Raw genomic sequence first — 26876 nt, 5'->3', positions numbered from 1 at the left:
TCTTCTCTTATTATGCTCTCTTAGTCCCTCTCCCTCTTCCCAACTAGTCCCCTCCTGTTGCCATACCTCATTTAGGGGTGGACCGGTGGGTTTAATTAAGGTTGCTTATGGGAACCTGGGTGCAGAGCTATTTACAGAAGCATGGGCAGCTTACCAATGGTTGTACAACTGAGGAAACTGGCCCTCCTTCTCCCAGCAATGGCTGGAGGGATATAAATCCCCAGAGTGGGGTGAGCCTTGTGAGCTTCTCTCCCCTCCATGGAATAATGCGGAGGAGCCCAGTCTCTTTAGGTCTCTTATGGGTGATTATAGCTGTCTGGAGTTTGTGAGTGTAGGGGCCTCAAAAAAAAAAAATGCTCCACAGAGCTTCACCTACTTCCTCCAGCTCTTGTTTTCTTTCTACCCCCTCTTCTGCCTTGTGTCCTGAGCCTCGGAGCGGGTGATAGAGATGTTCCATTTAGGGCTCAGTTTTCATTGACCAGTTGTTCTCATCACTCTGACCAGTTATTTGCCTCTTCAGTAACTGCTGCAAAAAAGAAAACATCCACGGCAAAAACTGACAGTGTCCTCAATCAAATGGTGATCAGACATACATGTAGTAAAGACTGGGATTGTACAAAAGTGGAAAAAAGATAAATAAAACAAAATGAAAGTAGCAAATCAACAGAAAACCCTTTCTTCATTTGCCTGTAGTTTCTTCCCTGTCCTTTGAGGTAACCACTATGAGTAGTCTATAGATTTATGGTGGATGCAATAAACACATAGATCCCCAGATATTTGAAGCATACATCACACCTTCTATATCAGCTAGAGTTCTTTAAAGGACCAGAACTGATAGAATATATGCATCAACATATACATATGTACATATACTTGCATAGCATGTGTATATGCATATGTATGTGGAATTTATTAGACTGGCTTCCAGGCTGTGGTTCTGGTAGTCCCCAGTGGCTGTCTCATGACAGAAAGGCTGAAATCCAGTAACTGTTCAGTCCATGAGGTCACAATATGATACATTAAGGAAAAAAATATGAAGTTTCTTTAGGTTCTATCTTTCCCAAAATTCATTGCTTTACTCCTTCTATGCCCAGGGTACCAGGATAGATAAAGTAGTAAAATTAAAATAAATAAATAAAATGATAAAACCTGAACACTTGATGGAACACAATTTGGGTATGTTGTAATGCTGATATACTTAATATAGAGTCATAATGAGGGAATCACACACCAATATCCTCCCAGTAGGGCTGGTCATTTTTGTGGATTTTTTTTTATGGATGCTATGGCCAGTGTCATTTTTCCTCTGGTGATTATTTCGCCAGAAATGAAGTCTGTTCACTTCATTTTCTGAGCTTTCTTGTATTCCAAGTTTTCTCCCAGATTAACGAAAACCAGTGTGTAGAGTCGCAACTCTTGTTTCATGAATTTAGATAGGTAATTTGAACAGAGGTGTACCTGAACAGGCCACACTGTTCCTTTGTGTGGAGAATTCTATTTGCAAGTGAACTCCAGATAAATCAAATTTCTGTGTGTGCATTCCTTTTTTCCAGGTAAAATTATATCAAGAATAATGTGGAGATACTTAAGACTGGTCGGTACTTTCAAGTTTTTTCCTGCCCAGATTTGTTTGGCAGAAATCCTTTCTTACCTATCTCAAAAATCCAGCAAGGGGGAAAAACAGTTGAAATAAATTGAACCCTGTGATTATTTAGTTCCCTGTTTACCTAGGCATTCAAGCATTGCATACAAAATAAAATCTTTTCAGACGCACTTTTCAAGCTCTCTTTTGCTGTCAAGTTTTAGTTGGACACAAAAGGTAGCCCCAAAGTAAAGCTTTCTGTGCTGTGCACATCCAGGCTCACTACCAAGCTACTCTCACCCAGCAGTGACAATCAAGTCTGAAAAATGCTTTCCCAAGTGGCGATCTGCCACCTAGCAACCACTTTGAAATGCTTCCTGCACTGACTCTAGATGATTCAAAATGCCCTGTTTTGAAACAGACCAAAGCCATTAAAGGACTGGAACTTTGTTTTTAGGATAAAGACATGCAGATTAGGGGCATTGTTTCATTTAACTGCTCGACTGATTTTGGAGTAAGGTTGGCAGATAAAATACAGATGGAAGGTTGCGTCAGATTACAACACTAAAAATTACATTTATTATTTATGGGGAATTTAGTTTTGACTAGGAATAGGGTATTCCCATCCTGCTTGTATCGGCGTGAGGTGGATCTAGAGGTTTTGTCCCGGTCCTTCCCTTCCAGCTTTCCCTGGCCCAGCTCTGAGCTGGGGAGAGGCTATCATTTCCTGGTTTGCCATTCTCTTCATGGTCTGCAGCCATCCTTGGCTGAGTTCAGCAGTGCAAAACAGAGCATTGAGTACAACATAACCTCTGAAGGAGGCAGCTGGCTGGGATAGGTGGATTAAAGGGAAGTCTGCAGAAGAGCGAGAATGTTTTGTGGCACATCTTCTGAGTACTTGTTTATTATTCATTTTACTATGGGTGGGTCTATGTTGGTGACATAATATATAAAGAGAGTTTAAATATAGTTGCTATGTATAAACAAATTTAGCCCAGAAACTGGCTCAAGTTTAATTCGTGTACATCTTTGTTTTAAAATGGCCAGTTGTGATGAGAAAATTTTAAGTAGATTTTTTTCATAGTCATGAACTATCTATATTTGTGACAGAGGCCTGTGTCTGGCATTGAATAAACGTTCTGGAAAACGTGTTGCTTTAATCAGTGACAGATCAATAACAACCTTCATAAAATCCTTCTGTGCATCTTCTAAATGTTTCCTATGATTTCTGTGTCAGGTAGTTTTTATCTATAAATATACAGATATTCAGAAACAAAAATAAGGGTTGAAAATTATATAATTTAGTTCGAGACCAGCCTGGTCTATAGAGCTAGTGCCAGGACAGGTTCCAAAGCCACAGAGAAACCCTGTCTCGAAAAACCAAAAATAAATAAATAAATAAATAATAATAAAAAAATAAAAAAATAAGAAAATTATATAATTTAAAAATATAAAATAAAAAGCATTATTGAGTATTCCCTTGGAAATAGCATTAGGAAACATCTCATTGTTCTCTGTGGATCTCTGGGCATTAGCGTAATCTTAGCTCATATAGTCGTTATAAAACACAAGCAGTAGTACATATACACTATAGAATGGATAATAGTGCATCCCTTTCACCTAAATAGCCAACTTCTCTGCTTCTTAATATAAAGAAGTCATATATTTACTGCAGAATAATATTTCCATTATAAATATGCTTTCTGAAAAACTAACACCAAAAAGACTGAGCAAACCAGCCTTGAAATGAGTGTGTATGCCTAGCTTTATTGTAGCCTGTTATGCTGTGTTCGCTTGATAGCCCTGGGAGACCTGCTCTTCTCTGAAAGGAAACAGAAAGTCAGTGGAATGATGGGAGGGTAAGTGGAGGAAGAGAAAATTGCAGTCCAGATGTAGTGTGTGAGAGAAGAATAAATAAAAAAAAACTAAATTAAAATTTATTAATGTAATCATTCACACAACATGTATTTATAATGTTCACAAGTTTTACAGTTTGGATGACTATCATTAAACACATTAATGCCAAATTACATGAAACTAAACCTGAAGTTATGATAATAATTATGAAAAATTGTTCTTTGAAAGTATATAATTGATAATGAACACAAAAGACTATGTCAAATAGGACCTTAGGTTATTCCCAACTCCAAGCAAATTTTCAACCATTTTTGTTGGAAATACATCAAGGTTGCTTTAAAATTATTTGATCAAGGTGTTTCCATTTAAGATATATTCCATCCCATAAAGCATTTGCTATTTTACTAATAAAATAACATGATTTTTTTAAAAAAATGTAAGCATGTATTAGAAAGAATAGGAGAAAATGTTTTAGAAAGAATGGGAGAAAATGTTTTGTACAAATATAAATGGCAAAAGATTAGGGATGAGGCATAAAGAACATAGTCCAATCACAGAAAAACAGTGGTAAAACACTTGGCGAGACAAAAGAACACATGCATATAAAAGCAAATTCTAATGCTTTTAAAGCAAGTATGCAGCGTTCAATCTCATTAGTCACGAGAGAAGCAAAAGTTAAAACCATGCATGCCAATGGCTGCCAAAGATGTTACAGTCTCACAATGCTAAATATTAGTGATCTCCCTGAATTCTGTGTCTTGTTCTTTAAAACAGAGCTGATGCCCAGATTGGGTGTGAGCACAGAACTGGAGCTTGTTTGTAAACATACCTTTCAGGTACTATAAAACAAAGCAGATGTTTATTGATGACAAAGGCAGCATTCTCTAAGTCAAAGGCACGCACACATAGATTGAACCAGAAGTATCATCAAGGCACCCAATGCCAGTTTCCAACAGGAACACCCTCATTCTCTGCTTCTCATCCTATGTTCTGGGCTAGGACCCATAAAGCTGCAGGGAAAAGGCATCCAGGTGGTTTTGATGCACTTGACTGGGGATTATTCGGGGATGTTCTGAAGAGCTTTGTACAAAGCTGTCTCTGGTGTGTTGGTCCTACTGTCCTATAAGAGAAAATTACATGTCCCATAAGTGACTCTCTAGCTTACTATGAAACAACTCATAAATAGAAAATGGTTTGTTTGTTTGTTTTTATAGTTACTATGCTTAAAGCCTAATTACTAGGGATAAGTGGAAATTGGTTTAAACTTTCTAAAGGTTTGAATGTTCTGGTTTTTTGTTTTTGTTTTTTTTTTTTTGCTGTTCTCCTCCTCATAATTTATTCTCCAGAAGTGTCTACATATACATATTGTCATAAAGTGTTAACTGCTGTTACAGATTGTAAAAACTAGAATCAAAATGTGTTATGGTATGAGAGTGGGTAGACAAAGCGTGTACAAAGGATTATATTACAGTCATCTAAAGTGCTGTTATAAGAGAGTGTTTAAAAAACTAAAACTCTTTATAATATATTATTACCTGGTTAAAAAAGTTTCAAAAAATGGTTTAACATTAACTAGCTTTTTAATGCTCTTTCATACACTAGAAAATTGGATACCTTCTGTATGATAAGTATTCTCTTTATTGCACAATTTTTACTTCTCTGATTATATATTCTTGCTTTGTTTTATTTTTGTTTTTAAGACAAAGTCTTTCTATGTAGTCCTGTCTGTCCTGGAGCTCACTATGTAGACCAGGCTTGTCTCAGACTCACAGGGATCTGTCTATCTCTGCTTCTTAAGTGCTGGGATTAAAAGGCATGATCCACCACCATCTGACTGATTTTACATTCTTACGGTTTTGAGTATATATTTTTGAGGATGAGCTGACAGCCTCATTCCTATGATTCAGAGCTGGTCAGCAATTTACCGACTTTGAACTTATATTACAAAATCACTACTCTCATACACACATTGATATGCCATCTACATTGAAAAAATCATTTGCAAGCTGATACTTTGCAAAAACATGGACTTGGGGCTGGAGTGACAGCTCAATAGTTAAGAGCTCTGTCTGCTCTTCCAGAGGACAAGGGCTATCTTCCCAGCATTCATGGGACAGCTTATAACTGTCTAAACTCTGGCTCTAGTAATGTACCTCCTTTTCTGGCTTCCATTGGCATTGCATGCATGCGTTACACAGGCATACATGCAGGGAAAACAGCAACACACCAGAAAAAAAAAACCCAAAAATTTAAATAAAACAAAACAAAAATCCCATGGACTCATACTGTATGTATTTAAGATCCAATAACTCCCCCCAGGGGTCAAGTGTCAATGGCAATCAAGAGTCCTAAGGACCATAAGAATGAAAAACAGGAAGGCCACCTTCCAGTCAAACATAAAAGGATTAGAGAGGTGTCAACCATAGGAGGTAACTATTCAGAAGCACATGAAGGAGCAGAAATCCATGCATGTAGATAGCAAGTCCTAGGGGGTCTATCTACCTCTAGTTGAGAAGCCATTGACAGTTGATGACTGCAGAGGAAGAGTTATTCTTCATTGGGTTTATGGCCAATATGTATCAGAATATGTACCAGTATATGACCCCACACCCATGGTCACTATTTGGACGTGGGGGTTATTGAAGAAAAGAAGAAGGCATGAAATTGGGAGGAAGGGTGTCAGAGAAGAATTGGAGGGATGAATGGAGAATAGACATATTCTATAAATTTTGGTTTGGGTTTTTAGAGATAGGGTTTCTCTGTAGCTTTGAAGCCTGACCTGGAACATGCTCTGTAGACGAGGCTGGCCTCAAACTCTATGAAATTCTTAAAGAACAAATAAAATATTATATATTATATATATATGCAAAGTGAATAGTCATACATAGTAGGATTTAGACAAAAATTATAAATGAAATTTTGAGCACTCCTAAGAGAAATAGAAACTTCTGTAACATATGTTCTATGTAAACAGAGCTATCTAGTCAGGAGTACTATCTAGTCAGCTACAAGGAAGAAAAAGAGACAGCCTTAGATCGATAGTAGGATTTCCATAAAGACACTTCCAGACCCATAGACACACCGACACACATTCAGCTAGAAAGTGCTCTGCACAGCCAACAGAGACAGCCAGAATTTCAACACAGCTTTGTCTTAGTCAAAGCACACATTCATTATCCTTGCCAGAAAATAGTCTCCATTATGATATGACTTTTGGATTGCAAAATACTTAGGAATGTGAATTATGTGTCTTTCATCTCCCATAACAAAATCTATACCACCATTGTAGAATCTTTCATTACATGCTGATTAGCCAATATTATATACAGTCATGAACTATGTAATGATGTTTTGGTCAGCAATAGACTGGGTTTATATGATGATGGCTAATATAGCCTTGGCTGCTATTGTAATACCTTGTGGGTCCATGTAAGTACACTCCATGGTGTTCGCATAATGATGAATCAAGTAACATTTTCTTAACATGTCCTGTTATTAAATGATACATGCCTATATTTACAGCCCCAATGGTCAAATTTTGAAGGCTATTTGTATTCCTAAGTATTTATATCTGTATAATTATACCACATATAGACAATTGAATATCTGTAGTATGAGTGTTACTCTCCACACTGACAATACATCCACGATACATTCCTGAACGGTTCATCTTTGTCTCATGTTTAACAGAGCACCTGATGTGGAGTCTCAGTGATGAGGTTCTCCATTGAAACAGTCTCAAACAAATTTTCATATAGATATGGGTATACTATTTGTGTGTCAATAAATAAAGCTTGCCTGAAAATCAGAGTGCAAAGCAGCCACACAGCCCAGGCAGTCTGCACACACCTTTAATCCCAGCAGCCACACGAGTTAGTCATAGAGGCCGGGCAGTGGTGCTACACACATTTAATCACAGCCCTAGAGAGGAATGTTAAGGTGGGAGGAGACAGGTGTCAGCTCAGTCTCATTCTGAGGATTCGTGGAGGCAGGTTCACTCATTTCAGTCTGAGACGGAGGTAAGAGCCAGTGGCTGGCTGCTTTGCTTTTCTGATCTTCAGCTTGAACCCCAATATCTGTCCCTGGGTGTTTATTATTCATGCTACACCTATATGCTTATTAGGCATGCACCCATTACCACTAAAGTACTGCTGTATGTTACCCCAGGAAATATAATCTTTACAGTGGCTCTAAGTGGCCCACACTACTTTTCACATTTTACATGTAAGGAATGTGAATTTCAGGACACTAAAAGCCCATCATCCATTCCACCAGAATGTGCAAAGATGTCACAGCTAACAGCAGACCACAAACCCATTTTAACATGTGGAGTGGTGATGAGACAAATTTTCCTTTAAAATTATCCATTTGTGAAAGTTTCCTCCATGTACACAATGTGTCTCCATCTGATCCATCCACCACTACCTCTCTCTACCATACATTAGGGCTCCCACCCTCTCTCCCAACTTCACATCCTCTTTTCGTCTTTGTTAATAACCCCCTGAGTTCAATTAGTGCTGCCCGTGGGCACATGCATGAAGACCGTCCTCGGGGGCATGTGCAGCCCACCAGTGGGCACGTCTGCAAAGGGGAGTGAGTCAGCTTTTTACAGTTAATACCATAGGTCATTAGACACTTGCTTTCTGCTGTCAGTGAAGTCCTCACTTGTTAGCGATACTTTTCTCTGCATTTTTCTTTCTAGCTGGATGGTAAAGTTTTAAAATTTGCTACTTGCTTCTTTCATGTGCGTGTGTGTGTCTGTGCCTGTTCTTTTGAGCTATACCACACATGTGCGGATCAGAAGAACACTTGAAGGGGTTTGGTTTTCTTCCTTCAACATTTGGTTTCTAGGGTTGAACCAAGGAAGTCAGACAAGCGCCTTTACCCACTCAACCCCCCTTGCTGTCCGTATTTTAAAGATATTCTTTAAATGTGGGTTTGATTTTGCTTCACATTTCTCTATCCTTTCTCACATTGCTCAGATATTCAAGAGTCTTTAGTTAGATTGCCGAGAAGGACCCAGGAAAAGAGAACACAAGACACTGAGGATGTAGGGGCTGGAACTGGTGGCCTTGGCAACAGGCCTGTCTGCGGCCCATCTCCACATGACGCTTTACAGGCTGAAGGAATAAAACTGCCATGAAGAAAACCTGTACTGCTTTGATGAACAGAATAGGAAATTTAATTGAACACAGAAAGTTCTATGTCAAGTAGTTAGAGCCTCAGGATTGTACCATTCATCATAGCGCGGTGCTGTGCAGACGGATGTTTCTCTCCCACCCGCCAGTTCCCAAATAACCAAATGTTAAACTAGAGGCTTAATATTAATTGCAAATGCTCGATTGACAGCTCAGACTTGTTACTAGCTAACTCTTACGCTTAAACGAACATATTCTTATGTATACTTCACCACGTGGCTCATGGCTTGTTATCTCATCTGCTACACATCCTGCTGGTTGTTCTCTCTCTCTCTCTCTCTCTCTCTCTCTCTCTCTCTCTCTCTCTCTCTCTCTCTCCACCATTCTTCATCCTAGTATCCTCTGTTTGTTTGACCCTCCTAACCATATCATGCCTTGCTATAGGCCAATTAGCTTCTTTATTAACCAATGGAAGCAATGCATATTCCCAGCATACAGGAGGAGTATTCCATAGCAGTGGTGATCTTCTGTGCCAGTGAGATTTCTTTAAAATTATTATCTCCGAAGATTAGTTACTAGTTGAAGCTTAAAAGAAATGGAATTATATCACCAAGGAAGTGGTGTCGGCAATGCAAACTAGCAGGTAGAAAACACAAAACAAAAACACTGAACCGCAACTTTAAAATGAATAGATATATGGCTTTGTTTTACATGTTAAAACACAATAGATATGACTTAGGAACCAGAAAATCAAACAAACCATGTAAGTAACATTAGAACCCAGGATTGAAACAACGCCTACACAGCTGATGGAATTTGTTCTCCCCCTCCTAAATTAACTATATCAAGGATATAGGAGAGGTATTTTACATTTCTGAAAATCAACATATTTCACTGTGTGCTTCAAAAGTGAAATGGCAGTATAAATTCCTTTCATTTATAAAACCAAAGAAACTTCCTCCTAGTGATGCATCTGAGGATGACCCAGCGGTGCCCTCTGGTGATCATTTTACCCTCTGCTTTAATAGAGCATCAACAACATATCAATCTCAGGAAGTCCCTCCCAGTGGCATGAAAATAAATGCTCCTCTGCACGCAGGCGTTGAAGGGACTCTGGCCAGCTCAAGCAGGGTGGGCATGGCTCTGGCAAGCCTTGCCCTTCTCCTCGTTTCCCTCTGCCTTGCTAAAAGACAGAGTACACTCCTAAAGTTAGCTCCCAAGGTCTATACAAGAGGACATTGTGATGCAATAAAGCACATTTACAAAGAAGTTAATAAAAGTGGAGGGAAACAGGGCTCCAAAGAACAAACATTTACACCTGCTAAACCTATAAAAAAAAAGTATCATCTCAGGAACCCAAGACCAAGTGCTCTCCACAAAGGAGATTTGTTTGCCCCAGAGTGACAGAGGACAGGGAGTAAGAGACAAACACAGGAAATAGAGGGCTAAGGAAAAGAAGGGATCAAGGGGGGTAGCAGAGGTATTTGTCCTAGAGGGACAAAGGACTGCCTCCAGACAGAGTGGAGACAGATGTGGTGCCTAGAAAAATAGTGGTTTATAAAGGTAAAGGGGGAAACCCCATGTTAGGATAAGTTGTTTAATTTAAATTGGGCAAGTTAATTTGGTGAACGAAAGTGGCTTTTGGTTTCTGGACTTGAATGCTTTGATAGCTGGACCTTGGTAGTCAGCCTCAGGAGGAGGAGATGACCAAATAAGGGGATAAACCTTGATGTCTAGCTTTATGTACTTAATCCAGCAGTTCAGCGAGACAGAGGGAATGGGGAAAGGGCAGAGCCTCCCCAGCCACGTTTGCCATACATAGGCTTAGTAGAGCCCTTCACAATATACGACAAATACTGTTGGCAAAGTTCATCTCAGGTCAATATGATTTACATAAAATGGTGTTACGGATTCCAAGAGATGGGAACTTCTGAGTAGAGACTCTCTTGTTGCCTTTAACGAAGCATAGTATCTTGTGTCCACAGCATCGAGAGGGACAAAGTCAGTGGGTGGCCTCTAAAGTATTTGAGGAGCTCTCATTTTCGGTTCCAAAGCCCTGAAGCAAATAGACCCTGCCAGCAACCACAGAGCAGGAAGTGGACCACTTCCCACTTGAGCCTGTGGATGACCTAAGTCATCTCTTCAGCCCTTGACCGTCATCTTAGTAACAGCCCAAAGCAGACATTCTAGTTCCAGCCTAGATTCCACACCCACAAGCCCTGTAGAGTAACAAGTGTGTGTTCTGTTAAGTTCTTGGCCTTTTGGGAATTTGCCAGATGGTAAATCAAAAATAGACCTGAAGAGCTGAACTTTTGTGAGCCTGAAAGTGTTGCGTGGCGGTTTTCTCTGAGATGGAAAAGGGTCGTAAGCCGTCAGGGAAACAACTCAAAAGAGCTTCAGCAAGTCCCTGAAGCTGACCAGATTGACTCGGTTCCCTTTTGCCCAAGAGAGAACAGTAATGACCGCTGAGAGTCTCTCTCAGATGAGCCCAAGAGCCTGGAAGAAACCAGCTGAGCAACCTGAAAGCAGCAGAAACCGGCTTATCTACCTGGACTAGATTCAAACCTATCAAGGCAACTGAAAGACAGACTCTCCAACCTGTTGAGCTGCTTGTGGGGTGTGCCGTGTGCTCCAGGTTCCCAGCTTTTGTGAACTTTTTACCCATCCTAGGGTGGATTTTGATGATACAGCTGTCTCTAGGCTATTTGTGCTGCTGTAAGTAGACCCTTACCCATATTCCTCTAAGTAACTCCAATAAAAGTCTTTGATTCACTGGGTTGGACTTTGGTGATATCTATACTTTGGTCCTTCATGGGCTTCCTACTTGGGGTAAGGAGACATTTATGTCTTACATTTCCCTAGAAATTATCTTGACACATAACAGAAAGTTCTTTTCTGATATGCCTAGAAGGCAATAAAGAGTTTGACTGTGTAAGAATTTTGTATTTTCTGTAAACATGTAAGTTAAGGTTGCATCTTTTTAGTTTTATTTTTGTTAAGACAAATCAATCATTTTATGTTTTCAAATAATGTCTTCACATTTTTTAATTAATTTTGTCTTAAATTTTTGATGTATTTCACAAGGGTGTTCCCGGGAGAATATCTGTTTACAGTCTGTCTGTCTGTCTGGGCTCATTCCCTCTAGGAAGACTCCTGTTTTTCTGCAGTTGTGGGAGCATCATAGCTAATGAAGTTTTACAGCTGTTGCTCCATCTCGCTCATCCCAGTGTCTGGAATTTCCATTCTATTGGCTTTCCTCAATTTCATATTTCTCTCTTTTCCCTGCTCTTGTAAAAAATAGAACAAATCTTCCCCAGTGCTTTCTCCTATGTGATCATCTTGAGTTATATTTTTTAAATTTTTATATCAGTCCCCTTTTTACCTCAACTGGGAAAAGGAATAAGCAGTCTACTTGAAGAGACTCTAGCCAGCCAGAGCATGACCAGCTAGAGTATGATAAATATGGCTCTGGCAGGCTTCCCTTCTCTCCCTTCCCCTCGCCCTTGCTAAAAACTGTTAGATTATAGTCCCGAAAGCTAGCCCCCAAGGTCTGTTCCCTTATTTAGTAACTTCCTCCTCCCAAGGCTGACTACCAAAATCCAGCCATCAAAGTATTAAAGTCTAGAAAGCAAAAGTTTCCTTTGGCTCACCTAATTAATATACCTAATCAAAATTAAATATTTCATCCCAACACAGGGTTTCCCCTTGTACCTGTATACACTGCCATTTTACTATGTGCCACTACCCTCTCTCTACTCAGAAGCCGTCCTTTGTCCCTCTTCTGTCTCTTGTCTTTGTCTCTTATTCCCTGCCCTTTGTTTCTCCTGGGAAAATAAATCTCCTTTGCGCTGAGAACTTGATTTTGGGTGTCCTGAGCCCACACTGATCCTTCACTACTGACATGGTACATTTTTTGACTACGCTTTTCTTAACAACATGTGTGAGGTTGAGGTGTTTTTTCTTTTTGCTCTGTTTCATTCTGTCTATGCCTTTTGCTTCAGTGTTTCTTGTAACTTTTGTTTTGTTTGTTTAATTTTTTTTTTGAGATAGATTTAATTCTGGCTGTCGTGGAACTTGCTCTGTAGGACCAGGCTGGCCTTGAACTCAGGATTCTGCTTGCCTTTGCCTCCAGAGTGCTGGGATCAAAGGCATTGATCACCATGCCAGATGTCTGGCTCTTGCAGCTTCATAAAAACCCCCTTTCTCATTAGATGTTACCCATCCAGGGAGCCTAAGCCCCTTTATGTCACTATTTTCATCAGGAGAAGCCAAACTTTCCACAGTCATTTTCTACTTCTGTCCCAGGAGCCTAAATGGTCTTTAATACACTCACTACTTTTCATTTTGACTCCATTTCCAGCCTATGGGCATGTTTATTTGATTATTCATATTCTCATCACTCGTTTTCATCATTCTTGTTAACATTTTGAAGGAAGAGAATATTATTCCATTTTAAAGACATTTTGGTGTCTAGAAGAGTATCAATAGACAACTAGGAATTTAAAGTCTTTAATCTGCACTAATTCATTTAATCCTCACAAGAGCACTTCTAGGTGAATGCTGCTACTATTCTCTAGCGTTATTCATTTCTGTATTACTTTAGGAGTGCTGAGGCCAATGGCTACATTAACCAGGGTAGAGTAGTTCATTCTCTCCCTCATGGAGCAACCAGGATGCAACCTGGCCAGAGGAGCCAGAGGAGAGTAAAAGAAACCAGGTTGAGATCAAAGGACTGAATGGCAGGTGATGAATTTAACGCCAATGCTTTGAGTGACAAGTTTGAAGGACTCAAAGCAGAAGAATGCTTTAGGGTTAAGGGGGTCATCATGGTCTGAGAAAAGGTGGCCTTATCAGCATCGTGGCCCTGAGAATAGAGCAGAAAATATAACACACTAGCCTTGAGACCTTGTGAGTGGTTTGAGATGCTGGGAGAAGGGAGAAGCATCAGCTGTTTCTCTTGCTGCTCTAACCAAACGCAACTTAAAGAGAAATGCAGCACAAGGAGGAAGCATTTATTTTGCCTGGCGAATCAAAAAGGGCTTCGGTTCTGAGTAGAGAAGGCAGGGTGATGGGGAATATGGCCTAGCTGCTTATATTGTGACTATAGTCAGGAAGCACACAGTGGCCAGGAAGAGGATCTAGGCTCCACAGACCTCAGGACTGCCCCCAGTGACTCATTTCTTTCAGAGAGGCCCGATCCTTTACACGTTCCACAAGCTTCAAAACCAGCACAGTCAACAGGCACTGAAAGACAGGGCGCTTAAGTGTTCAGACTCATTCATGATTAGGGGACATTTCGTAGTCAAACCACAGAGAAAGATGTAAAAGGTGTCTGGAATGAAAGATGTCAGGGATGTGTGTGTGTGTGTGTGTGTGTGTGTGTGTGTGTGTGTGTGTGTGTTGTGTGAACATACACATGGAAGCAAGAGGATAACCTGGGTGTTATCCATTAGTTACCATTTGGGAGTTTGAGAAAGTGTCTCTAATTGCTCTGGAACTTGTCAAGTAGGCTGGGCTGGTAGGGTAGCTAATCCTGCCCTTTACCCATGCAGTATCTGTTCATTCTACAGTAATATAAGTAAGTTTAAAATTAAATTTTTGTTTTTTCTAATCAGTTCTTAAAATGAATGAATGATTAAACCAGCTCTGTATAGATTGGCCTATTTCCTGTGTTAAATTTTCTGTTTAGAGGCGTATACTATGGCTTGTTTTCAGTCATTATACAGAGTGTTACTGATGTCTTTAAACTTTGGAAAAGATTTTCATAGCTGAAACAAGAATAATTGACAGGGCAGAATTGCATGAGAAAGTAAGAAGATAGTGAGAGTTAACTATGTGGATCAAATACTAGCAGTTTTAAAAAGAAATTGAGGTGTATAGAGAAGGAGATGAGGATGGGGGGATGGGGAGCTTGATTTTCATCATTGTCCCCAAAGCCACTCCAAGTAAATTTCCTGTCATATATCTTTAAAAGCAATGGATTTATGTGGCAAAAATACACTAAAAGTCTCACAGAAAAGCTTCTAATAGAACTACTCTATTCTATTGAGTGCTTTTACACAAAAATTTGAAGCAGCTAGCTCCTAAATTTCATTATATGGAAGTTTTAAACTTGATGGTAGGCACCTGTCCTATTATGGAACTATCGTCAAATGTGTTTGAAGGAGGCAGAAAAGCTCATTGACAGGGTCTCTCTGTGTGGTCCTAGCTGTCTTGGAACTTGTAGACCAGGCTGGTCTCGAACTCACAGAGATCTCTCTGCCTCTGAGTTTCAAGTGCTAGGATTACAGGTATGTGCCATCATGCCTGGCCCAATAAAACTCTCTTAACAAGTAAACTCTTCTACTATGATTTCATTAATGGAGATATAGTGTCATAAATGATATGCCTGGAAGTTGCCTATACTCTGATAATGGAAAAATATGACTCTTTGCAGACCATCTTTATTGAAATAGGCCTGCTTAGATATAGGACAGTATCTGAGGTTGGTGGACCTAGATGCTAAGATATATTTTCTTCATTTCAGAATTTAGCATAGGAGGTTATAGTAAGATATATCTATATATGTTATACATATCATATGTCATAAATACATGATATATCTTACTGCAACATTATATATATCTTTGGTAGAGTAAGTAAAAACCATTTTTAGAATGAGTCAGTAAAAGACATGTTTAAAACAAATATATCTGCCTCCAAAAGATCATGGACCTTTCTACAACTGGTTGGTTGTGTGGTCAACCATGAAACCTTGTTCATTAATTTATATGTATACTTGGATGAATAATTCAATTAATTTCAGAATTCATCTTGACAATGGTACCTCATCTGCAAAAAGAAGATCTGTGTTTCTAGTTGAGTGAGTTGCTACTAAGTCACTTCCAAGGGACACCATGGTTGTGTATCTTTCCCCAGGTACATATAAGCAAATGACCCCCACCCCTAGCCCATAGGACATAGATGACACACAAAAAACTGAATCCTGTTCAGTTGTGGGATTCCTCTCTGTATGCTGTGAATATGTTTTAATGCCATTGGTTAAAAAAAGCAGCTGCTTTGGCCTATGGCAGGGCAGAATATAGGTAGGTGGAGAAACTAAACTGAATGCAGGGGGATTGAAGGTGGAGTCAGGCAGATGCCATATAGCTACCTAAGAAGCAAAAGGTAACAAACCATGATCCTCGTGGTAAAATATAAAATAATGAAAATGGGTTAATTTAAGATGGGAGAGTTAGTTAGTCAAAAGCTTGAACTAAATGGCCAAACAGTATTGTAATTAATATAGTTTCTGTGATTATTTGGGTCTAAGTAGTCAGGAAATGAAAGTACAGTTTCTTATTACAAAGTTCTGCTTAGTGATCCATTGATCTTATTGTGGTTACTTAAAGCAGTATAGCTGAGAGATTACTTGCAGAGATATTGGTGAGGAGTTAATTACTTACAACCTATTCTGATTAAAAACTTCCCAGCTCTGAGATCATCTCACTTTGACACCAGTTACATTTGTGTCTCAGATGAATGTTGCTCAAGCTTTTAAAAGCTTCCAGAAGCTCCTTAGCATAGCATTTAGCATTTAGCCATAGGAACTCTGGATCAACAAAAGTCTTGCTACGCTTGCCTGCAAGTGACCTAGACAAACCCGTTTACTTTGTCTTATTTCTCACTTCCCTTTAATTGCACTTTGGAAGCCCAGTGTACATGCTGGTCTAAGTCATTCAGACTAACTATATAGAGTCTTCTATCTGGTAGGGATTTTATCCCACGGTGCTACTCAGCAAAGCCTAAAGCTTATTGCAGTCCTGGGAGAAAAGGATTTATTTGGTTTACAAATTCTAACCCACTATCAAGGGAAGCCAAAGCAGGAACTCAAGCAGAAACCTGAAGGTAATAACTGGAAGAGAGACTGAGGAGGTGTGCTGGCTGGTTTCTTGTCAACTTGACACAAGCTAGAGTCATCAGAGGAGAGAGTTTCAGTTGAGAAAATGCCTTCTTAAGACTGGGGTGTAGTAAAGCTTGTGGGGTATTGAGCCCAGTCTATCGTGGGCAATGCCATCCCTGGGCTGGTGGTCTTGTGTTCTGGAAGAAAACAGACTGAACAAGTCATGAGGAAAAAGCCTGCACTCCCCCTGGCCTTCTGCATCAGTCCCTGCCTCTAGATTCCTGCTCTGCTTGAGTTTCTGTCCTGACTTCCTTTGGTGATGGACAATGATACAGAAGTATAAGCCAAATTAACCCTTTCCTCCTTAAACTGTTTTTTCAAAGATGTTTCATCCCAGCAATAGAAACCCTAATTATAACTGGAGAAATGATGCTTACTGGTTTGCTACTCATAGTGCAGCTAACTTACTTTTTTATACAAGCCAGGATCACATTTCCAGAAGTAGCATGGCCTACTGTGATCTGGGCTCATGCCGTATTAACCAAGAATCAAGAAAATGCCCCCGACAGACATGTACAGAAACAAGACTAATAGAGGCAATTCCTCAGTTGAGGTTCCTTTCCCAAGTGACTCCAGTGTGTCAACTTAACAAAAAGTAGGCAGTACAGCAGTGTTATTAAACTCAGGGGTCACAGACCTGTGCTCTAAGTCAGGTCCAACCACCTGTCTCCAGTGAGCCAGTAAAAGATGCGAAATTAGTAGTGGGATTCAGAAAAAGGAGATTTATTCAAAGTGGACACACTTTGGGTCAGAAAGATCCAGCACCCCCATCCCCTGCTGTCTTCCAGGTCCTGAAGTGAGATCCAGATTTAAATAGAAGGCAAAGATGTTCTTCAAGCAGTGAGATCTACCCACCATCCCATCATTGACCCATTACTGGCTGGGCTTCAGTTCCATCCTATGAGGTGGTCTGATAAGTTGCTAGAACTCTGTGAAATCTCCTTCCTCTCACCCAGAGGGAGATTCCTGGGAAAATTCCTTTAGTAAATCTTTAGGCTCTATGGTTCAAAAGCAGATAGTTCCATTGAGAGAGACACAAGTGTCTCTATTTCAGCCTCCTGAGTTACAGCAGGCTTTACAGTTTGACTTGAAGTTTTCACAGCAAAGAGAGTTCTTTATTATATCATACACCTTCAAGTACACAGGACTGGTGAAATTGTGGTGAACTCAACAGGAGCAAAAGGAAGTGTGGCTTAATGGGCTGGAGATATAACTCAACACAGAGTCCTTGCCTCCCAGGTTCAAGTCTTACATTTAGTCCCTAATACCACAAACAAACGAACAAACACAATTTGTTTTCAGTCCTGAAGAATAGAATGGGCCATATCAGACATGGTTCTTGGCGTTTTAAAGACCATCAGTTTTTACTTAAAATACATGAGTCCTTTAAGTTGTTTTTAATTTGGAGAAATAAAAAATTTCATACCTAAAATCCTGAAAATTCATGTGGTTAAAACCCCTTGCTTGTGCACTTTAATGTTTCCTTGCTCTGGCTATGCTAAATCAGGATCGTGTAAGTAATATTGTGAGAATCTGGCAAATGGGGTGGAGGAGGAAATAGTTTATAAATTCTAGAGTGCTGTAATTAATAGACAGAAACACACAAGCCATTTTCGTGTAATTAAATACACATGAAGAGTCTCTGCTTGCATCATGGGTACGGATCTGAAGGGATGGGAAGGAAAGGAGCCGACTTTAAAGATGTTTATTATTTCGGCATATGGAGAACATGTGGAATTAACTACACAGAACATATATCCAAAACCGAAATAACTACATCAGCAAGTTAGTATTCAATTCTTTAAGGCAAAAGAGAATTTTGTTCTTTTTAGTTTTTGATTATTTCCAACAGTACTAACTACAAAAGTCTTTTTTTTTTGCTATATTTTGAGGAAGAACTTCTTTCTCACAAAATAATTGAGGAAGCCTTACCTTTGCTTGACGATGAGAAAGGACTTATCGTTTCTCCAAAGTACTAACAGGACTCAAATGAAAAGCAGTACACTTTCGTGAGTGCACTTGGGGGTCACTCTTTTAACAAATATTCACTCTGTTCCAATATGCTGGATAATATACCATGGCTAAGACCACTAAGAAGAGAAATATTCCCTTAGGGAATATTGGAACCTAAATGGAAGATAAAATATACCCAAACAAATGCTAAAGAAGATATACAGCCTCTGTGAGTTCGAGGCCAGCCTGGTCTATAAGAGCTAGTTCCAGGACAGGAACCAAAAAGCTAAGGAGAAACCCTGTCTCAAAAATAAAAAAAGAAAAAAAAAGAAGATATACAGAAATATAAAGGGTTTTTTATGTTATGCGAATAGTCAAAAGATGTATTGCTTTGGACCGATTGATCCCTATCACTTGCTAGTCTCTTTTTAAAAAATCTTTTTTTTCACACATGATGGACTTTGTTACTCTTGCTTCATGGTAAAACAGGCTCAGAAGAGAATGTTTGTGAAGAATTTGGAGCTGGCACTTTGTGCTGGACACATAGTAGGCATTGATTTCCCCCTGGGATGCTTGGTCTTTTTTTTTTTAACATTTATTTATTTATTTATTATGTATACAATATTCTGTCTGTGTGTATGCCTGCAGCCCAGAAGAGGGCACCAGACCCCATTACAGATGGTTGTGAGCCACCATATGGTTGTTGGGATTTGAACTCAGGACCTTTGTAAGAGCAGGCAATGCTCTTAACCTCTGAGCCATCTCTCTAGCCCCCCTTTTTTTTAACATTTATTTATTTATTATGTATACAATATTCTTTTTTTTTTTGGCTTGGTCTTTTAATTACCACATGATCCTGTTCAGGATCAGGAAAAGTTAATGAAGAAGAACATTCAGATTCTTCTTACAGTGAATTCCTGGTTACTTTCTCCCCCTCCTCCTCACTCCCTAACTAGGACAATGAGAGTCATCTTCTGAGAATTTTGAAAGCCGAATCTTAGAGAATGGAACTAGTCGTTGTTAATGTGGGGGCCATGAAAATGTATGCTGGGAACTTTTGCCCACAGGATGCAAACTGTGTAAGAGATGTTGGACCAAACTGGAGCAGACATCTGAATGAGAACAGAGATGAGGATACAGATAAAATGTGAGAAGAGAAAACACTGTCTAGTTTTACACAGACCCACCTTTGCGTCCTCTCCCCGATATGGGAAATATCCCTGTATTATTCTAATCTACTCCACTAACAATAATTCGCTTTTCTATCTTCTGCAGATAAAAATGTGAGTAGGATCATCTTTATCACAAAAGCTTCTTTTTGCAGTGAACTGTGTATAAACGGAAACTGTGCCTTCATTTTCCAAATGCCCAGACCCAAATAATCACACTGGAATTTTATTAATTGAAACACTGCTTAACCAACAGCCTAGGCATATTCCTTTTATATCTTAAATTAATAAATAAAATTATATCTTAAATTTACCCATTTTTACTAATCTGTATATTTTCACAAGACTGTGGCTTACCAATAAGGTAAGGTTCTGGTGTTTTTCTCCTTTGGCAGCTACATGGTGTCTCCCTGACTCCACCTTCTTTCCCTCTCTATCTCTGCTTGGATTTCCTGCCTTGCTATATTCTGCTCTGCCATAGGCCAAAGTAGATTCTTTATTAACTAATGGTAATAAAACATATTCATAGGATACAGAAAGGCATCCCACATCAATTGTGCATAATATGAAAACTCACAACAGGACCAGGTACAGAGAACAAGTGTCTGTGGAATCCTCAGTCTTAAGTGGGACCACTATATACCCCCCACCCCACTGCTGAACAGCTTAAAGAACCTGAAACCAAAGGGAACACTGTTTTAAAAGAGCCAGTTTCCACTGTAAGGTATTGTTGCTGGAGTCTGAACCCAGGCATTGTGCACAATAAGCTTGCACTACCATTTAACTGCTGTACCGTTTCTCTATATTTTTCTTTCTTCTTTTGAAACAGTGTCTCTACTCACTATGTATCAGTGGAAGACCTTGAACCAGAAGGTCATTTAACCTTCTCCCTTTAATGCTAGGATTGCAGGTGCATGCCACCACACTGGGGTTTATGTTGTGCTAGAGAATAAACCTTGGGCCTCATCCATGTTAGGCACACCCTCCATCAACTAAGCTACATCCTCCAGTCTCTCCACTCCACCCCTTATTTTCTTTAATAAAACATAGAAGAAAGCAACAGTGTAGAAGGGGCATTTAGCTTGACAGAGAGACAGAGACAGGGTATTTGCCTAGGGTACCTCAGTCACTTCTATAATACTAGGCTAGTTCTTGGTACTATAAAAATGTTAATGATCCTAGCTTTGGCTGATTCATAATTTATATTAACCAGATGGGACATGGGGTAAAATTTGTTTTCAAACCACTTAAAAGGGGGTGAAAGGGTTTGAAAACAGCTTAACATTATAAATGAATCAGCAGATGAAATGTTTATGATGATAAAAAAGAACGAGCTGTTCCCAAACCTTCTAGAAGCATGGACTTAAATAAACACACGAGCCGCGGGGCAAGTTGTTTACAGACATTCTAAATCTTCTATTTGGAAAGCACCTAACCTTCCGTTTTCCTTTATCGGCATTCTAACTTACATGTTTTCATTTCATAATTCTTTGCTGAAAATGCTATCAGTAAATAACAAAAACGTTAAAGCACTATATAATCTCGGCTCTTCTTTTTCAAGAACAGGAGTTAGGAAGTTGCTAATAGTGTTCCATAAATGATGCAACATCATAGCACATATGGGCAAGTCAAGAAGATGGGGAGTGGGTACCAAAAGCCTGGGTTGTGTTGATAATCAGGACATCTGCTGATTTTTTTTTCTGGCTTTCCTTTCCAACCCACTAATGCAGGTCACAGTATCTCCTTTTTATCTGCAACTAATGTTTCTCCAAGTGATGTCTTTTTGTTGTGTCTGCCAATCAACTGGCCGTCAAGAGAAGATTCTCACTTCTCTGAGTTCTATTGACAGCATGCAGTCCTCTGTAGCCACAGGTCCCTTCCCAGACCAACAGAAGCAGGCAGCCACATCAGGAGAGAATGGAGCCACCACACACAGAAAGGATTAAAGCCAAGGCATTGAGCATCCCTAGGAGATGGCTGAGTTCTGCTCAGCAGTCATTCCCTGAAGCTAATGTGTTGGGAAGTTATGCCTGGCTAGTGAATCTTGCAAGGAAATCAGTTTTCTACCCTACTGCCCACCCTAGTTTCTGTCTTTGCATATGTGAAATCAAATTATCTCACAAACAACAACAAAAATTAGCTATATATTGGTGTATATGTATGTGTATGTGTTGTAGTATGTACCAGCTAACATAAAACAACCATTTATTTTTAAGAGACTGAGAATCCTCAAACGAACTACACATACCTCTTCAACACTAGTGAATAAGTAACAGCCAAGGAGGAAATACTTGTCTTCTTATCTCTGCTCTAGGAATAGAAGGGAAAAGAGGCAAATCTTGTGTGGTCTACAGAGTGCAGCATCTCTAAGGACCAGAGTCCAGCACATATACCGTGGATTTCTTATGTCTTAGTTTGGACATCACAGCACACAGGGCTTGTGGCAGGTGGAGACTGTCAAGAAGGGCTGTGTTCATGACTTAGTTTTACTGTCTCCATTATCTTCATTATTAAGTAGTACTTCACAGTGACATCTCCAGATAAACATTTCTGTTTTACTTTCCTTGGGGCCTTTGGATCACAAAAAGCTTAAGAAATAAATAGCTTGACAAGGTCATAAAGTGGATATATTTTGCAAGTTTTTCTTTTTGTTTACTTATTTTTTTGTTCTGTTAAATAGACACTCTTATACTCTGTTTGCCCTTATAATTCTGTCTTTTTACTGCTTGATATTTCTATTCAATGTTTTCAAGATACTTATCCAAAAAAAAAAGCAGATTTGGGCTAGAGAGAGAGCTCAGAGGTTAAAATCATTTGTTTTTGCAGGGACCCAAGTTTAGTCCACCACCCACAGGGTGGCTCACTACTTTCTGTAATTCCAGGACATCCTACTGTGTCTTTTGACCTCCATGGGCACCAGGCATCCACATGACAAACATGGATTCATGCAAGCATACACAAAAAATAAATGGATGTAAAATAAAAAAATTCATCTTTCCATATAGCATGTAAGCCTAAGTTCTCAGATATACTCAGTCTCTCTCTCTCTCTCTCTCTCTCACACACACACACACACACACACACACACACACACACACACACACATAAAGATTCAAATAATTTTATATGTATCATTTACTATCTATAATAAGTTTTGTTATAAAAAACAAACTGGCTTTTAGAGAAAGTATAAAAATTGACACCTGTGCTTCTGAGAACAAACTGTGGTATTCAAATCAATGAATTAAACTTTTGAAGTGATTGTATTGGCAAGGGATTATGATGGATCCAGAATAACAGGTTATTGTATCCAGGTCTCACATACAGGCAGACTGATGACATTTGTTATTGCAGAACAACTTCCACAGAATTTGGCCAGACTTATCTCTCTCTCTAAAACCTGAGTTTTGAGAAAGGGGACCTGCAATCATGTATTAGACTGACTCTAAAAAAAACACTGACCATGCATGAGCTATGCCTCAGTACAGCCATGGGCGAAAGGCTATGTAACAGTTACTAGCTCTGGTAACTAGAGCTAGTAAACTGGAGGCAGAGAACAAGCAATAGTTAAGAAGGACATGGAAGGTCATAGTGGTGTGGAGGAGCTTAGGCTATAATCGTCAAGTGAGCTATGCTACATCAGAGCAGGGAAGAGACTGAATCAAAGGAGTAACTAAGTGAACAGTAAGAGGGCTATAGTCTTGATTTTCTGATATATATTTCTGAGAGCTCAAAGAAGCCATTTAGAAAGGGACATCTACCTATATTGGGTATATTTGTTACTGTGACAACAAAAATAATCTGAAGAGGAGAAACATTCTCCATCACAGTGAAGAAGAAGTGAAGAAGTGGTTCTGTTTACTCCATGGTGGGCCAGGATACAGAAGGAGAAGAATGTACAACATCAGCTTGCTTTCCCCATTTTCCTTTTCTTGCATCCTAGGTGTACATGGGGTCCTCCCCTTCAGTTACTTCTCTCTGGAGCAATCCTTGCAACCTCAGTTTTATTGACACCCTATGTTTTTCTTACCCAGATCAAGTTGACAAAATTGACTATTATAGGATGTATTAACTAATGAAAGCCAAAATAGAAATAATCCATTAATTAACCTATAGCATGCCAAGTAGCTTCCTTAAGTCTCCCCCAAGTTGGTTACACCAACTTACAGCCTACTTATTGAATGTGCAAATTCCATTTGCACCATAGTAGTTGAGATGAGAGCCAAAAATTGATATCACCAATTTTTGAGTGATTTTGAGTAACTAATACTTAAAAAATTTATGAATCTCATAGTTGAGGTCCAATTTTCTATAGTATGAAAGATTAATATTATATAGAGGAGAACAGGTCTTGACCTGTAGAATAGACGTGGGAAAATTACTAAACCTTTGTGTTAATTAATCCTTCTTTGGAAAAGCAGGCTAGTGCTTTGCCAGGTTATCGTGCAGATGTCAGTAAGTTAGGGCTGCAGAGCACACTGTGTTTGTACTGTTAACTGCTGTTACTATAACTTTGCCATGGAATCAACCAAACAGTGTGCAAACATTCCTGGGCACACTCTTCTGTGGGTTGCATTAAGGAGGAACAAATGCTCCTGAACTCTACAGTTACAACAGCTACCAACTCATCTATCAGGCACAGAGACCAATGCACAGCATTTATTTGGTCATTATGTGATGATCTAAGAACTCCCCCTACTCCCAAACTATTCATGAGAAAAAAATGGTTGGCTAGGAGGCAAGAGAAAATGAAGGTATTTATGCTCTTTATAATTCCCAACAATACAAAAATTTTTACAAAATTATGTCACTAAAGACATATTTTTCTCAAATTTAAACCAATAACTTAAAATATTTGACTTGATTTTCTAAAATTAAAAACTAGAGTAGATAAACTCAATTTTAAAACTCATTTCTCACTGTACACACATATAAGATAATATATATCAAGTTATACACTTTCAGAAAGATTGTAATTTTACAAGATAACAAGACAGATGCTATTGTTGGGAGATATTGTAAGGAAAACATAAATATTAAGTTTTTAAAAGCAATTTTATGTCAAATAAAACATTAAGCATGCCACCTAAAATGTGAACATTCATAGTGATAAGCCACACTAGTTATACCAATGTACCAAGTACACTTTAAAGTGAAGATAACATACTGACTTGTTATTCAGCAACTAGGAATAAGAAGTATTAACTATATTTTACTTTTAAGCCAATCTCACAAGTATATACTTTCTGTTACCTGCTGCATAACCTTTTGGATGAATTAGAATAAAACATGTTTTGTGATTTTTGTCTACTCTAATCTTTAAATATTATTTCATAAATAATTTGAAAATGTTAGCATGCACTAAAACTCTAGTATCCTTAATTTTGGGGCTTCTTATTTGTATATCTAATAGATCTAGGAGTTTAGGTCTCACAGTAGAAACCCCATTGCTCATTTCAGGTGATCTTAGATATAATGCCTGGGACAGCTGAGACAATGTATCCTGCTGTTGGTTCCTCTCCCCACCCATTCTTCCCTATCTCCTTTCTCAACATAAATGAATTATGTTTGTCTTCCACAGATTTGGATAGTGTTGTCCTTGATAGCTGAAAGCCAATCAGGATGGGGCCCAGATGGATGAGGATAAGTCAAGCCCACCAAAGCCAATGAGACTGTGCTCCAAGAATCTGTTGTGAGAAGCAGACTCTTTCTTTCTCACGGAGACAGGTGGGCTGGAGTCCTCGACATCTCAGAGAACGTTTTTTGGGGATGAGTTACCAGTCAGGAAACAGTGCTGAGAACCAAGAGTCATTCCAGGCCCACTGAATGAATCACCAGATAATACTTGCCTCTGGACTATTCACACATGTGAGGTAAGACTTTCTTTGTGTGTTTAATGCAGTTTGAGTTGGGATTTTCATTATTTGCAAACAAAGCCATTCTGGAAAATAGACATATATGCCTGCAATGCTGCTTTTACATGACTCAGCTCCTCGAGGTGGGTGGAAGAGGTACTCAGATGTCTGGTTCTTGCTTGTAGTCTTCTTTCTTGTAATAACCATGTCTGAAAATGGAAGACTGAAGGAACTGACATCCAAGCTTGATGTTAGAGAAAGTAGGTTTCAGTCTTGGTTCTGACATTGATTAAATGAATTGTAATTCATACAGTTTGTTTTTGTTTCTTTGTCTATAAAATGAAAAGGTGAGTTCCAATGTATCTGTCTGTCTGTCTGTCTATCTGTTTATCGCTCATCTATCTATCTATCTATCTATCTATCTATCTATCTATCTATCTATCTATCTATCTATCTATCATCTATCTGGCCTTGAATTTATAGAGATCCACCCATTTCTGCCTTCAAGTGCTGGAATTAAAGGCAGGTCCCACCACTGCCTGACTTTGAAGTGATGGAGGAAGGTCATTGGTTAATTAAATAAAGAAGCTGCTTGGGCTCATAGCTTAGAACATAGGTGGGTGGAGTAAACAGAACAGAATGCTGGGAGGAAGAGGAACTGAGCTCAGACTCCACAGCTCTGCTCTCGGGAGCAGATGCCTCAGAGAGACGCCATGCTCCCCGCTCCTGGGAAGATACACTCCCGGTAAGACCGGTGCTCACTAAGACCGGTGCTCACAGATTATTAGAGATGGGCTAGTCCAGGTGCGAGAGTTAGCCTAGAAGAGGCTAGATAGAAATGGGCCAAGCAGTGATTAAAAGAATACAGTGTCCGTGTAATTATTTCGGGTAAAGCTAGCCGGAGGCGGCCGGGGTGCTGGGGACGCAGCCCCGCCGCTCCTATTACAACATTGAAGCACCATTTTCAATCATGATTTAATCGTTATTTGTGGTTAAAAAAATATAAATGTACTTTGAAATTAAACAAAGAAACAAATAATAAAGTTCAGAGTGTCTACTTGTCTTGAAGGTCATGAACTGATGTAACAGGTTAGGCAATGTTCTGTGGCCTTCCTGTTAGAACTATTTCTAGTGTTTAAATTTACCTGGAAACTGTAAACAACCTAAAAATTAGAATTGAAAACACATAGGAGGTGCTGTTGGACATCTTTGAACACAGATTCAGAGTTCTTGTTCATGTGCTCAGCTGATGTTTCCATCCAAGAAGGTTCCTATGATGCTGTCAGTACAAAGTAATGCATTTGACAATCAGAAGACGTGTGAAGTGGTCACGATCACACTATTATTGTTTCTAATAGTAAACTCCTCCTCCATCACTGG

General features: G+C 39.2%; 1 long non-coding RNA gene across 1 annotated transcript in view; it reads left to right on the top strand.

Moving 5' to 3' along the window:
- LOC113456811 overlaps positions 1-25502 on the top strand; it is a 35438-nt gene extending 9936 nt beyond the window's left edge. Inside the window, exon 3 of the long non-coding RNA XR_003377546.1 lies at positions 25223-25502. This is a non-coding gene — a long non-coding RNA (uncharacterized LOC113456811). The remainder of the gene's footprint in view (positions 1-25222) is intronic.
- The last annotated feature ends 1374 nt before the right edge of the window (positions 25503-26876 follow it).

This window comes from Microtus ochrogaster, chromosome 1 (assembly GCF_000317375.1).
Source record: "Microtus ochrogaster isolate Prairie Vole_2 chromosome 1, MicOch1.0, whole genome shotgun sequence".
Taxonomy (NCBI): domain Eukaryota; kingdom Metazoa; phylum Chordata; class Mammalia; order Rodentia; family Cricetidae; genus Microtus; species Microtus ochrogaster.
This window is presented reverse-complemented; position numbering and strand designations above follow the sequence as displayed.